We start from the raw sequence: 15000 nt of genomic DNA on the forward strand, positions 1-15000 counted from the left end.
ACGTCCAATGATGTATCTTTCTCTCTCTCTCTCCCCCACTCTCTCTCTCTCTTTCTCTCTGGTCGTGCGCATCCTCCTAACACCAAAGAAAGTTCGTATATATATATATATATACATACATATATATATATATATATATATATATATATATATATACATATCATGTGTATAGACATAAATGAAGGCCCTATCAAAAATTGATTATACGAGGATAGAATTAATAATCATAAAAGAGTCAGAAATTCTTATCCAGGATTATACTTTGGTCAATGTAATTTTTTTTTAATTGTGTATATATGGGGGAGGGGGTGGGGGGAACACGTTTTTTTTTCAATAATATAAAAGGTTTCGCTTTCTCTATCTCTCTCTCTCTCTCTCTCTCTCCCTCTTTCTCTTCTTTTTCTTACGACTATTATATTATACATACGATCATCCTAACACTGACATATGTGATGTACTATTAACTCATGCTAGGAATAAACGTTTCTAAAATCAAAAAAAGAAAGATAAAAAATTAAAACAAGATTCTTGTCGTTTGTTTTCACGAAGTTCAATACAAGTTCGAGTTATCTTCAATTTTTTCACTTGGATTTTTCTTAACTACCCTGATAACACCGATGTAAATTTTGCTTTTGAAATCACGTTTGTCTAATTATTTCTTTTCTTCGTTTTTTGAGTCTCCCTTTTGTTATATATTTTTTTATCTTTGTTTTTTCCATCTTTTTGTCAAATTTGCAATTTAATCGTTATTACTGATGATGATGCGTTTAAGTCGAAAATCTTTGAACGGGCCGAATGATACGAGAAACGATTGTTAAAAATTAATTACATCTTTCTTCGAAATTACTTTAAAAATTTTCCAACAATAATTTCAAATAATAATTACAACGATAATAAAGCGATTCAAAAAGAAAAGAAAATTTAATTCCAAAAACAGGTCCATAAAGGATTTTAATCGATGTTAAATGATCACGTAGAAATGTTTGATCGATACAGAGATTTATTATACTCCATCCGATATAACTTTCAGATCAAATAATCTTTTTTTTTCTCCTTCTTCTTTTTTTTTTTTTTTTTATTTTAACGTACAAACAATTTCATTATATAACTTTATTTATATATTAAACAATCGAATTAGTTCGTAACTTTGAATTGGCAGAATATTAACCACTCGTTGCCAATAAAGACGGCAATGATAATGACGACGACGACGACGACAATGACGACGACAACCTAGATTAATAATTAGATGTTCGCAAGGTTTCCTTAACATACAATGCCATCATCTATGAGTTGCGTTGTGCAAGTTCTTCATCTCATCTCTTACCGCATCTTCATCGTCGTCATCGTCCTTCTCTTCAATCTCATCGTATCTCCTCGACATCGATAGGGCACGTTTAATTTCGAACACAAACACACACACAAGCACACACACACACGCAAACACACACACACACACATATACACCAAACTACACAACCAGACACTCATCCACTTACTCACAAAATTTCTCTTACATTGCCTTTCAAAATCAAGGTCACGCATTGTTCGCATTGTCCATGGTTTATCGACCGACAAAGAAAATTTATGAAGGTTCCCTACCGATTTTCTTTCTCTCTCTCTCTCTCTCTCTCTCTTTCTCTGTGTATATAAATATGTGTGTATGTCTCTTTTCTCTCTCCGTTGTTTAGAGAAATTCTCGTAGTTGTGATCGCGATGGCGGCGACATCGCTACCCACCTTCTTCTAGCCGCGGCTATGCTTTCACAAAGCTCTTTCACGGATAACGTGTAACCTTAATTAGAACGACGATCGAACGAATTGGAAATTACAGTGTTGACGTCAAAGAGATAGGAGGCATAGCAAACACGATGAGAAGAGAGAAAGAGAGACCTCAGAAGGTTCGATATGACCGTAAAACTTCTCGTCCTTGTCTTTTGTGGATCCTGCGAATGATTTTAACTTTATCGGAATATATACATACACACACACATATATATATATATACATATGTATATATATATATGTATGCATGTATATATGTATGTATGTATGTATGTATGTATGTATGTATGTATGTATATACTGGATGTTCCGTTTTAATATACCACTAGAATTTCATTTAAATATATCGGGTGAATCAACTAAAATTGGAATATTCACAAATACCGCAAAATCTCAGTTATAATATATTCCTTGTGAAATTTTATTCACCGTTTTATATTTACAATTTGTATACGCTACAATTTTAATAGAATTCTAAAATAAAAAAAATTTTATCATATAATTGACTGATAATATTTCTACTTGTTATATCGATGATCGCAATAAAAAGAAATATCCCATTTAAAAGAAATATCTATGATTATCATGTTTTAAAAAATATAATCTTCTGGTTATAAATTTTCTTTTCCTTTTCCTCTTTTTCTTTTTCCTTTCCTGTTTTTCTTTTTTCTTTCTTTTCTTTTCTTTTTTCTTTTTTTTTTAAATCGACCCCTTCGAATCAATACTTATCAAACATTTTTTTTCTTGTTTTTCAAATTAATTGCAAGATTTTCGAATATATTAATCCAGTATATATAATAAAATTCAATAGAAATAGTAACAATTCGAAGAATTTTTTAAAGAACGTTTATTCTTGGTGTTAAATTTAAAAATTAGAAAAGAATTTCACTTTGATTTTTACCGAACACCCTATATGTATATACCTACGTACATACATACAAATATACATATATTCGTACATACATACATAAATATATATATATATATATTTATTTATATATATGACCAGTAAATACACATATATAGAAAAATGAGATGTTTCTTTGTGTATATCATAATCTCTATAAAAATTGCGTGATACTCGTACGCTTCGAAGATCAGAGGCGAAACATTTAATCGTCCCGCTTTTCTTGCACACTAATTGAATACAAGGACAAAGGAACTTTTATTATCGTTGTATTTCTCGTTAAAAATTTTGTTTGGATCCCTCGTCATTTCTCTCCCATTCTTTTTCTCTGAACCTCCCACGACATCGCTATTATCATTTCGAGCACACTCCAAAACCCCGGCCCAATTGTTTCCCCTGTTGTTCGGTATTTTTATCGTTAGAGACACGTCCGATTCGTTATCACGTACATTCTGACGTTTTTCGGTTCACAAACGCATAAAGTTCACTTCTGAAACGATTCGTTCACGTTCTTCTTGTGATTCTAAAAAGGTCTGCTTTTGCGCAACGCACGTATGCATACACACATACACACATACACATACATACATACATACATACATACATACACAATGTTTCTGATAATTCTTCCGAGGAAAGAAATATAGGAAAACGAAGACAAGAAAAATAAAATGAAATAAAATGAAAATATACAAAAAGAAGATTTTTCTCGTAAATGTATTTTAAATAAATATATTAAAATGTGATTAAAGAATTTATTAAAAAATTATCGTTTCTTTCAATCGTGAATATGAATTACTTATATGTTTCCTTTTTTTTTTTTTTGTTTTCTTTTTAAATATGAAAAATTTTACTTTAAAGCCAATTTAAATTATACGATAATACTCAAATATATGTGTATGTATATATATATATATATATATATATATATATATATATATATATATACACATAATGAAAAATATATATAGATTAAGGGAAAAGAAAAAACATCGAGCTATTTTCAAAAGAGTTGTAAGAGTATTTTCTTTTTTTCTCTTATTTTTTTTTTCTTTCCTTTTTCTTTTTTTTCTCTTTTTAATGAAAGAAAGAATTTCGAGGCAAGCTTAGGACTCTCGGGAGAAAAACTGAAACTCAACTAATTCGTATCGGGGTTCTTCTCTCATTGTTTCTCTCTCTCTCTCTCTCTCTCTCTCTCTCTCTCTCTCTCTCTCCTTTCTTCTTGCTTTATTTTTTTTTGCTCGAAAGCAGAGCTCGAGGCTACTCGATTAACGAAGCGAATATCGTTTTCCTTTCGTTATATCCTCCCTCTGTAGCAAGAACAAATTGTCTCGAAGCTGCACATTACGTCGTCGGTTCTATTCGCTTCGTGGCCAATCAACCGATTCCTCCCTTCTATTCCACCCCTCCCGTCTACCACCGAGCAGTCACGACCGTCACTATTACCACCACCACCACCACCACTACCACCACCATTACTACTACTATCACTACCACTACCATCCTATTTTCGATCTTATCGTGCTAATCGAAGTGTCACCTTCTTAATTTCTTCGCTATTATATTCCTTCAATCTCGACGATAAAAATTCTTATATAGGTACTTTACTCACTCACTCACTCATTCGTTCGCTCATTCGCTCAATCATTTACTTACTTAATTTTTTTTTCTCTTTTATTTATTTTTTTTTTTTCGCTCTTTTTTTTTTCTTTTTTTTTTCTTTTTTTTTTTGCTCGAGATAAGTCGCTGTATCAACGTAGAAAAATCCTTGCTTTTTTTTTTGTTTTTCTTTTTCCTTTTCTCTCCTTCCACCTTGAGAGTTTTCTACTTTGATTGATTGTTATTAGTTTGATCGAGAATCATCATTAATCGATAAGTATCATTTGGAAAAGTCAAAAGATACCTTTTGAATGTTATTTCCTCTTTTTTTTTTTTTTCTTTCTTTTCACACTAGTGAAAGATTCGAATTTGTTTGTTTTCGTTTCCTTTTTCCCTGTTATTTTTCCCTTTTCTTTTTTTTTTTCTTTTTCACGCTACTACGATACGAACCACGACACGGCAAATGAGAAGACATGTTGTATCTGTTTGGAGTAAAGCTTTTTCTCGTGTGTCTTTGATGATGCTTATTGAGTAGCCTGCAAATACTACTACCTCGATGGTACTCGACTTAAAGCAACACGATTTTTAAAGGGAACCTTTAACGAGCTTCCACGCCACATCTCATTTTCAATCCTTTTTTCCTCCTTTTTTTTTCTTTTTTTTTTTCTTTTTTCTTTTTTCTTTATTTCCTTTTCCCTTCCACTTCTCTCTATCTATATTTTCCATCGTTATTACGCACGATGGAGCGTCGTTTTAGTTATTTATCGTGAAATCACAACGAACGAAAGGACACGGAGTCAACTGAGATAATTAATATAGAAATGTCTCTACAGGAAGAGAAAGAGAAAGAGAGAGAGAGAGAGAGAGAGAGAGAGAGAGAGAGAGAGAGATTTGGTATTTAATGTATAATTATTTAATGTACTTTAACAATTTTATTTATCGCAAGTACGTATTTAATGTAATAAATATTAACACTTATACCGAGTATTATGAGAAATTGAATAGTGATATAGTATTTAATATAATGAATATTGATATTTCTTTTTTTACTATTATTAAAATCATTAATAAGTTTAATAATAAATATTTAATAAAGTGAGTATTAATATATTTTCTTTTGATTATTATTAATATCGTTAATAGTTTAGCAATTAATATTTAATAAGATAAATATTATCATAAATAATATATTATTAATATTATTAGAGATTAGTTTAATAATAAGTTAACATTTAGTAAAGTAAACAATGGTTAATATTTATATAAATATCTTTTTTTATTTCTTTCAATCTCTCTCTCTCTCTCTCTCTCTCTATCTCTCTCTCTTTCTCTCTAGCTAACTATGACACTAATTGAAAAAAGAACTTTTGCAATCCTAAGAGAAAGAAAGAGAGAGAAATAGATAGATAGATAGATAGATAGAGAGAGAGAGAGAGAGAGAGAGAGAGAGAGAGAGAGAGAGAGAAAGAGTATGTGTATTATAATTCTTTAAATGTTTTAATATTGATCCAAATACCTTTTCCTATTACTACATATTTCAATGAAATTCTCGTGAGCTTATTAAAATGGAACATATGTTTACCTATACCCTTTTATAATGTACATAACCACACACACTCATATATATATATATATATATATATATAACTTCGTACAAATTGCTTTTCACTTTCATAACAAGAAAAAAAAAAAATATATATATATATATATATATATATCATAAATAAATATATGCACGAATATATAATTCTGTTTTGCCGATTTATGAAAATTTGATTATTTTATTCATTGAATCGTCGAAAAATCGATGCAATAGAAATCTTATCTGGGTCACCGGTGTAATTGACATGATAATCTTAAATACAACTACGTCGATAGACTAACTCTGCTATCACCGGATTATGCTCTTACAAGTTCTCGTTACGGAGATTCCCTCCGTAAAATATTCTTTTACCGGAAGTGAAGTTTGAAAAGAAAAAGAAAGAAAAAAGAAAAGAAGAGAAAAGAAAAGAAAAGAAAGAAGAAGAAGAAGAAGAAGAAGGGGAGGGAGGAGGGAAGGGGAAAAAAAAAAGAAGGACCGTTAAGTCATTCTACGTATAGCATATCTAAAAATAAACGAGACAGAGAGCGAGGGCGAACGATATCGGAAATTTATTACGAGTTTTGCCTCGATGAACGAGATTTTCTCGTGCAACGAAGATCTCTTAGGAATTTATCGGCTACTACTTTCGAGGTCTAAAACTTCCCTCCCATCGTCCAGTGTCCACCCCTATTCCTTCTTACCCCCTTCTATGGCCTTCCCTCGATTCAATCCCGCCGCCGAAAAATATCGAAATAATGGTCGTGTCGTTCTGATAAAAGCTTCCGGTGACCTTAATTTTCATTTGTCACGGCCGCGATTAAAATCCATCCGTAAGAAAATGCTTAAGGGGGTAGGGCTGAGGAGGGATGGAGGGCTGGAACGATAGAAAAGGTCCATTAAGACGGTACCAAGAGAATAATCCGAAGTCACGGAACAATCGTAATCGCTTGGTAGGAGTTTACTAGAAGCATAGTTGTTTTGTAAGGAACTTTACCGTTCAGAGTTTAGCGATAGAGTTTAGACGATGAGAGTAGAGCAAGTAAAATAAACGAGAAAGAAAAAGAGAGAGTGAGAGTGAGAGAGAGAGAGAGAGAAAGGATAGAAAGAAAGAGAGAGAAAGAGGAAGAGAGAGAAAGAGAAAGAGAAAGAGAAAGAGAGAGAGAGAGAGACAGAGAGAGAAGGAGAAAGGAAACTTTGATTCTAAATCAAAGGGCCGATTATGGCGAATGAATTTCATTCTGATTTCCATCGGGAAATTATAGGCGAACTCTTTCGATCTCATATAACTTAATTTATTTTTTTTTTTTTTTTTTTTTTTTTCTTTTTTATCTAAAAGAAAAAAAAAGGGAAAAAGAAAGAAAGATAAAAAGAATGATCATTTAACGTAAAACCAACGAACTTTAATCCTTTTGGTATAATCTAATAATAATTAATTCGCGGTTATTGAATATTTTATTTTAAAGGAAGAAAAAGGGAAGAGATTTTAATTCTCACGTATATAACAAAAGTTTATTACGAAGAAAAATAAGAATTAAATAAGAATTTCTTAACTTGTTGTTTGTTTCAAAGTTTCCGTTCGAACTTTTCGCCTTTTATATTTCAAATCTATAATATTGTAAAACGAATTAAAAAGGAAGTAAAAATGAAAGAAAATAAAGTAAACGATTGTTTGCAAAAATACTCGTTGTGATTATTATTATTATTATTATTATTATTATTATAATTATTATTATAATTATTATTATTATTATTATTATTATTATTATAATTATTATTATTATTATAATTATTATTATTATTATAATTATTATTATTATTATAATTATTATTATTATTATAGGTCGTTATTTATGCGATAATTACGAAATTAAATAAGATGGAAATAGCAAAGTAATTAATATTAATAATTTAACGAAATATGAACGTGAATATGAAATAATTATTATATTTTAATTAACGTAAAAAATCTTTTCTTGTTTATTGAAATAACAAAAAAAGAAAAAGAAAGAAAAAGAAAAAGAAAAGAAAAAAAATATGTACAAATAAATAAACGATTAATTCGCAGTAAACACATCGCAGTCCTATATAATTTCTTAAATTGATTTCAATCATTGGACACAATTTGGTATTGGAAAAAAAAAAAAAAAAAAAAAAAAAAAAAGAAAAAAAAAATATGCGAACTCCTTTGATAATAATACGTGAAATAAATTAAGTGAAATAAAATTTTCTAAAAAATAGAAATAACGAAACGAGCTTTATGACACGTAAGTTGTTGAATTCGAATGAAAGTACACAACGAGGGGGAAAAAAAAAGAAAAAAAAAAAAAAAGGAAAGAAAAAATAGAAAATAAAAAGAGAAAGATTCGAACGATTTCCAATTGCATCCAGTCGTTTTCTCTCTACATTTGTCTTTTTCTCTTTTTTTTTTTCCCCCTATCCCACCCATCCGCCTGCCCCCTCTCCCCGTCCCCTCCCCGTAGGTTACTAGAAAACGATGAGTATCTTTTCCGGGCCAGAAACGTGACTTATGTATTAACAAAACTCTTGCTCGGTGTGTTGGATACGTTTAAAATGCAGAAATTGCACTTCCACCGATTCATCCTGAAGATCGTTATTACTCCGTTAAGCGAGCACATAGACACACATATACGTGCACACATGCACACACTTACACACACACACATATGCGCGAATATTCTCTTTCTGTCTCTCTCTCTCTCTCTTTCACTCTCTCACACACACACACATACACGTACATACACACATGTTCAGAGAGGTGAAACTGAGGTTCGAGGGTTCACGTAACCTTCTCCTGTCTGACCATTAAACGTCAGTGGTAGTTAGGTGCGATAAGATTCGTGTGCACTCGCGCGCGCATGAGAGAGAGAGAGAGAGAGAGAGAGACTCCGTTTCATCGAGGTAAAGCGATGAATTTTATAGCTCGTTTTTTCTTTCTTCTTTTTTCTCTTCCACTCTTTCTCTCTCTCTCCCTCTCTCTCTCTCTCTCTTTCTTTCTCTCTTTTTCTAGACCTTCCCATCGAAATAATATAAAGGATACTTAGTCGCACGTGTCCCATTTCTTTTTCTCGAGTACTAAATTATTATCGGCAGGTATCTCGATTGAACGCACGATAATATTCTAAAGAATTTTATTTTTTTGTTTTTTGGATAACTAATGGATTTTCTCGTTTATAATTACTGTTAATTTATTTTGAGATAAGATTATTAAAAAATCAGTTAAATAAATTTTGATAAAATTATGATTATAATGGGTTATATTGAATCTCAATATATGTACGTATATATATATATATATATATTTCGATTTAGTATTTTAATCAGTGTTTTCTCAAAAGATCGAAACATCTTATCTCAAAACTATAATCGAAAATATAAATGTAATATAAATAAATTAAGTTTTGTGTGATGTATGGATTTTCAATGTTATAAAATATAAAAAGTTCGATATACAAAAGTACAGAAAAAAAAAAAACAAAAAAACAAAAAAAAAAACAAGAAAGATAGAAAGAAAGATCGATCAAATCAATCAGGTCACATATTTCTAAAATATAAATTTCTAATACGATGATATTTTTACTTGTAATTAGAAAAGTTTTTATTTTTCTTCGATAAGTCTTGCGAAACAAATAACTCAATTCGTAATAATGGAAATATAAATGCTTCTGTGTCAAAACTTTGTTTTTTTTTTTTTTTTTGGTTTTTTTCCTTTTTTCTTTTCTTTTCTTTATTCCTTCACACCGAATCTTTTATTTTTACTGACACTTTAAAAATATCGAGATTTTTACGAGAGCTGAGATGAGACGAGACTAACTCTCCTCCATCGTTTCGCTTAGTCAATGTTTACGTCGCCGATTTATACAAAGGATATTGAGATGTCCTCAAAATATTACAATATTTATGAAAGAGAGAGAGAGAGAGACAGAGAGAGAGAGAGAGAGACAGAGAGACAGAGAGAGAGAAAAAGAGAGACAGTGAGAGAAAAAGAGAAAAAAGAGAGAAGTACAACAGATAGACAAAACATAAACAGAGTTCGCCTGAGGTCTGAACATGTTCACATGCCGTGTTTATTTATTTATGTATGTATTAAAATGTATACGTAAGAGAGAAGGCGAGTGTATATACACATGTATATGAAAAAGAGAAACAAAAATAAATAAATAAATAAATAAATAAATAAATAAATAAATAAATAAATAAAAAGATAAATGCAAAAATATCAGTTTGCCCAAAGTAATGTTAGAAATTTTCATTAAAAAATACTAGTGCTTTTTGTTTATATATAAAAGTATTCTATATATTCTATTATATATATTATGCTATTCTATATAAACAATGTCTTATATTATTATTAATAATAAAATAAACAATTTTATATATATATTATTTATTTTGTTATTGTTATTGTATTATAGATTGTTTATATTGTCTATATATGTATATATATATATATATATATATATATATATATATATATATAAAATATTACAAATTTCATGGTTAATTATTGGCCAATTCAATAATTACGTTTTTTGTCTATGAATATGTTTATATAATAATGTACCATCATAAATGAGGTTTCTTCTTCTTTTTTTCTTTCTTCTCTTTTTTTTTTTTTGAATGAGATTAAATTTGAAAAGAAAGACTATGACTTATAGGCTAGACGAAGATCATTAATCTTCAAGGATCTCAGACTAACGCGTCCTTTTTGTAATTATGTGGATCTACTTTTTTACGAGAAAAAGGAAAGATTTGCATATTATCAAAAGATCCAAATGACTCGAACGTAACTATTTATAATTGGCTAAGTGTTACCATCTTAATAAACTTTCCTTTTATACATATCTTTTTTATAAATTTTAAATCAATGAATTTTTATAAAACGATAAAAGTATATTCAAGATATAATATATAATATATACATTGAATATAAATATAAATAATTTTATATTACAACAATATAAACGTATTTATATATTTGATCAGTTTTTAAATGGAAAACGTGAACAAAAATGACGTAGAATTCTTTGATATTTTACTTATAATAAGAAGTAAGTAAATACAAAATAGTGATAAGATTATGTTAGACAGGATGGACGAGAAAACACATATTAATAAAATGATCAAAAGTACAATAATTTCGTTTCAAAGGAGTGACAGGAAAATCTCATATATATATATATATATATTCATACATATAGATATTTATACAAAAACTAAATCCTTATTATTTGATATTTTAAAGGATGTAAAGAAAAATGCATTAAGATATTATTAGCATCAGAATATTATTAATCTAATTTAAATTTGTAAAGATTATTAATATATTAATATATATTTATAAAGTAGTATTATTTAAAACTATATACTTATATAATTTTATATATATATATATATATATATATATATATATATAATTTTAAATAATATTATTCTGTATAAATGCACACATGGAATATATTTGATTAAAATACATATTATATCCGATATTATTAGAAAAATATTAATAAATACATTAATACATTAAAATATATGATAATTAAATAAATATATTAATGTATTAATATTACATAATTATATATTAATGTAATGTAATAATCAAAAGTACAAATTTATGATAAACATTATTTATATATTAACATTATCTGTTATCTACATATTGTATATGAAAATATAGTTGTAAATGAATAAGATTCAATTTAAATAAGACGAAGTGAAAGGGGAGAGGAGGGAGGGGACGGTGGGGAAAAAAAGTAATCTGATTTCTTCATTTTCTCCTCCTCCCCCTCCCCCCGCCCCCACAGCCTCGCTCGCCTCAAACCTCAAACCGTAGTATCGATTTGATATTATATAATATTTTTCGAAAGAAATGGATCCTCGAGGGGAGATAGGAAATAGAAAAAAGGACTCTTGAAAAGAAGTTTCGAGAGGAAACTCACAACAACGTCCGTGAAAATTAGTTTCGATGTTTCCCATCGGGGGTCTACTAATGCACGAATAAATCGATTCATGATATCGACGCTGTCGTCATGTCCTCGAATATCAAGAACGAACGATAGGGAAAGGGAGCGAGAGAGAGAGAGAGAGAGAGAGAGAGAGAGAGAGAGAGAATATATAACAGAAACTCGTATACATATATAGTCATTGTGATACCGAACGATGTTGTATAAAGTGCTAACGGTACTTGACGGATGGCGTTAGAAACTTCATTGACGCAATAGCTCTGGCTGGTCTACTAAATTAATTTGGATGAATGATTATCTGGTTAATGCGCTCGTGATACGTTCCAGACATTCGCCGAGGAACGCTAATAAATAAACAAGATTTACGTTTGAACGATTTCTATCTATATCAAATGTAAAAACTTTTGATATTTTCATTTTGGATAAATCGAACGAACGGAAGATCTTTCATTAAAAGATTTTTGTTATTATTATTCTTAATAAAAATTAATTATTTTTAATAGCAAGCTATATTTATAGTACGTCGTTATAAATCTATGAAATGATCTTGTTAAAGTGAGTTGTTATCTATAATACGTTATACTACAGACTACTGTGATTCTACTTTATTAAAATAAAAAATCAACAAACAAAACCAAACAAATTATAATAATAATAATAATAATAATAATAATAATAATAATAATAATAACGATAAGTAAAACGTAGAAAATAAAATATTACATGTAGGATATCATTGTGACGTTGGTCAAGATAAAAATTTAATATATTTATACGATGTCCTTTGGTCCTTTCTCTCTCTTTCTCTCTCGATATTTCAAAACTATGCAATTTAATCCCTAGTTGTGTCCTTATGGAGTAGGACACACCCCGGACCAACTTTAAGCTTAATTAAAACAATTTGCGCGTTGCATGATTCATGAATTTTTTCCTTTTTTTTTTTTTTTTTTTTTTTCTTTTTTGTTATAATGACAGAATTAAAAATGCATTTTCAAAACTACTTATTATTATTATTTCCAAAGCTTCAAAGAGTATATAGTATTTGTTTTCTTTTTTTTTTTTTTCCCCAAATCAAAAAAAATTATTCCCTTCTATATAAATGACAGCTGTTCAAAGTGCCTGTGAGGGATTGTAGCACAATCCAAGTGTACAATTTGAAATTATTTTTGATATATATACATGACCAAAAGTTAATACAGATTTTTAAATCTGATCAATCTTCGAATATTTTATTTTTTCCTTCATTAAAATCTTTTCTCTCTAATCCAAAAGGAGATAAGAGAAATATTTTCTTTTTTTTTTTTTGACTTTTTTCCCATTTCTTTTTCCTATTTATGATTTATTACTTAAATTATTGAAACAACGTCTTTCAATAACTTTTATATTCTTCTACCGATAATTCTGAATAGAATAGAATTTCGATGTACTCTCCGTGGTTTATCCTATTAACCTGTCAGTCCAGCATTGACTGTAAATTGGAGGTTTGAATCGTGTCCGTGGCTACGTTGGTCATCCTCGACACCATTTAATTCTTCTCTCCCCTATCAAACCCTCTCCCTTCCCCCCACGCCTCATTCCCATCCATATGTGTACGATTTCACATCGAATACATCTCTCTCTCTCTCTCTCTCTCTCTTTTTCTCTCTCTGTCTTTCGTTCCGCGTTCTTTTTTGACATTGATGCGAATATCGTTCGTGAATGCATGACATGTCGTCTATGTCAGTTTTCGATGAAAAAGTAAAAAAAAAAAAATATATATATATATATATATACATAAAGAAAAAGAAAGGAAAAAGAAAGAAGGAAAGGAAAGAAGAGAGAGAGAGAGAGAGAGAGGGAGAGAGAGAGAGAGTGAGAAAAATTTTGTCGTCAATCGTATCAAAGGTAGAAACTTTTCAAAGATATTTTTTGTTTGTTTTTTGATTTTTAAAAATAAAAATTGTTCGTTAAATAATCTACCTGGTCAAACTGGAAAAGATTTTGAATCCTGAAAAATTTTTTAAATAATGAAAATTCTCAGAATGATTGCTTACGAACAAAAATTCGCAATTCGTATCTACGATTTAGATAATAATATTTATTTATAAAATATAATCAGAGAACGATATGAAGATTCCAAAAATTATTATACGAAAATATAAGAGAATATGTATAATACATTTTATATATATATATATATATATATATATAAATGAAGTATAAAGGAATAATTTAAAAGTATATGAAAGTTATATATGTATAAAAAGTCAATGAAATTATGTCAATTATCACTCTGTTAATTAATAACGACTTATGATTGATATGTCTCTATTAAATATTGGTATTAAATAACTATTAAAATACCAAAAAGGTTATAAATTAGGATAAATGACGACGATGATGATTAATTTTAATTGCACTGAAAAATCGTTACTATTTTTGCATTTTTTCTTTTTTTTTTTTTTTTTCTTTTTTTTTTTTATTTACGACTATATAAATTGACCCAGTATTACTATATCTAGAAAAGTTGGATACCACTTGAGGAAATAAATCAAAACTGTAAAATAAGATGAATAAAGTTCCTCCCATTTGTTTCCTTTCTTTTTTTTTTTTTTTTTTTCTTTCGTGCGAAACTTCGTTTTCGAGAATATAAATAAGTAAATATTAATCGAATATACGAACACTTAACTTGACTCGTAGTTAAATGTATTTGAATGCGTGTCATAATTCTTGTTTATAAAGAAAATCGATATCACAGGTAATAATAATTCTTTATTAATCTTTTGCTCGTTACTCAAAAATGTTTATAAGAAAATATTTATAATAAAGAAGAAATATAATTTTATAATTATTTATAATTTTATAAAATTTTATATTCATATTATTATTAATACCATTGATAAATTATACGATCATTTAATTATTCAATTACAATAAAATAATTAATAGTTATATATATATATATATATATATATATATATATATATATATAATTAAATAAAAATTTTTTTATACACACAGACACACACACATACACATATATATATATATATATATATATACGTGTGTATATAAAAATTTTAATTTAATTTTCATTAAAGAAAATTTGTTCCAAATCGGTCACCTTGTATAACTCTGAAAATGCGGGAGAACTTCGAAAATTGGATA

General features: G+C 28.6%; 1 protein-coding gene across 3 annotated transcripts in view; it reads right to left on the bottom strand.

Moving 5' to 3' along the window:
- LOC124954939 (dipeptidase 1-like) overlaps positions 1–15000 on the bottom strand; it is a 132933-nt gene that overhangs the window by 59354 nt on the left and 58579 nt on the right. For all 3 annotated transcript variants that reach the window (XR_007102718.1, XM_047508616.1, XM_047508615.1), the window contains exon 2: positions 1–76. This exon is cut by the window's left edge and continues 822 nt beyond it. The gene's annotated coding sequence lies outside the window, so the exon portion shown is untranslated. The remainder of the gene's footprint in view (positions 77–15000) is intronic.

This window comes from Vespa velutina, chromosome 16 (assembly GCF_912470025.1).
Source record: "Vespa velutina chromosome 16, iVesVel2.1, whole genome shotgun sequence".
Lineage (NCBI taxonomy): Eukaryota > Metazoa > Arthropoda > Insecta > Hymenoptera > Vespidae > Vespa > Vespa velutina.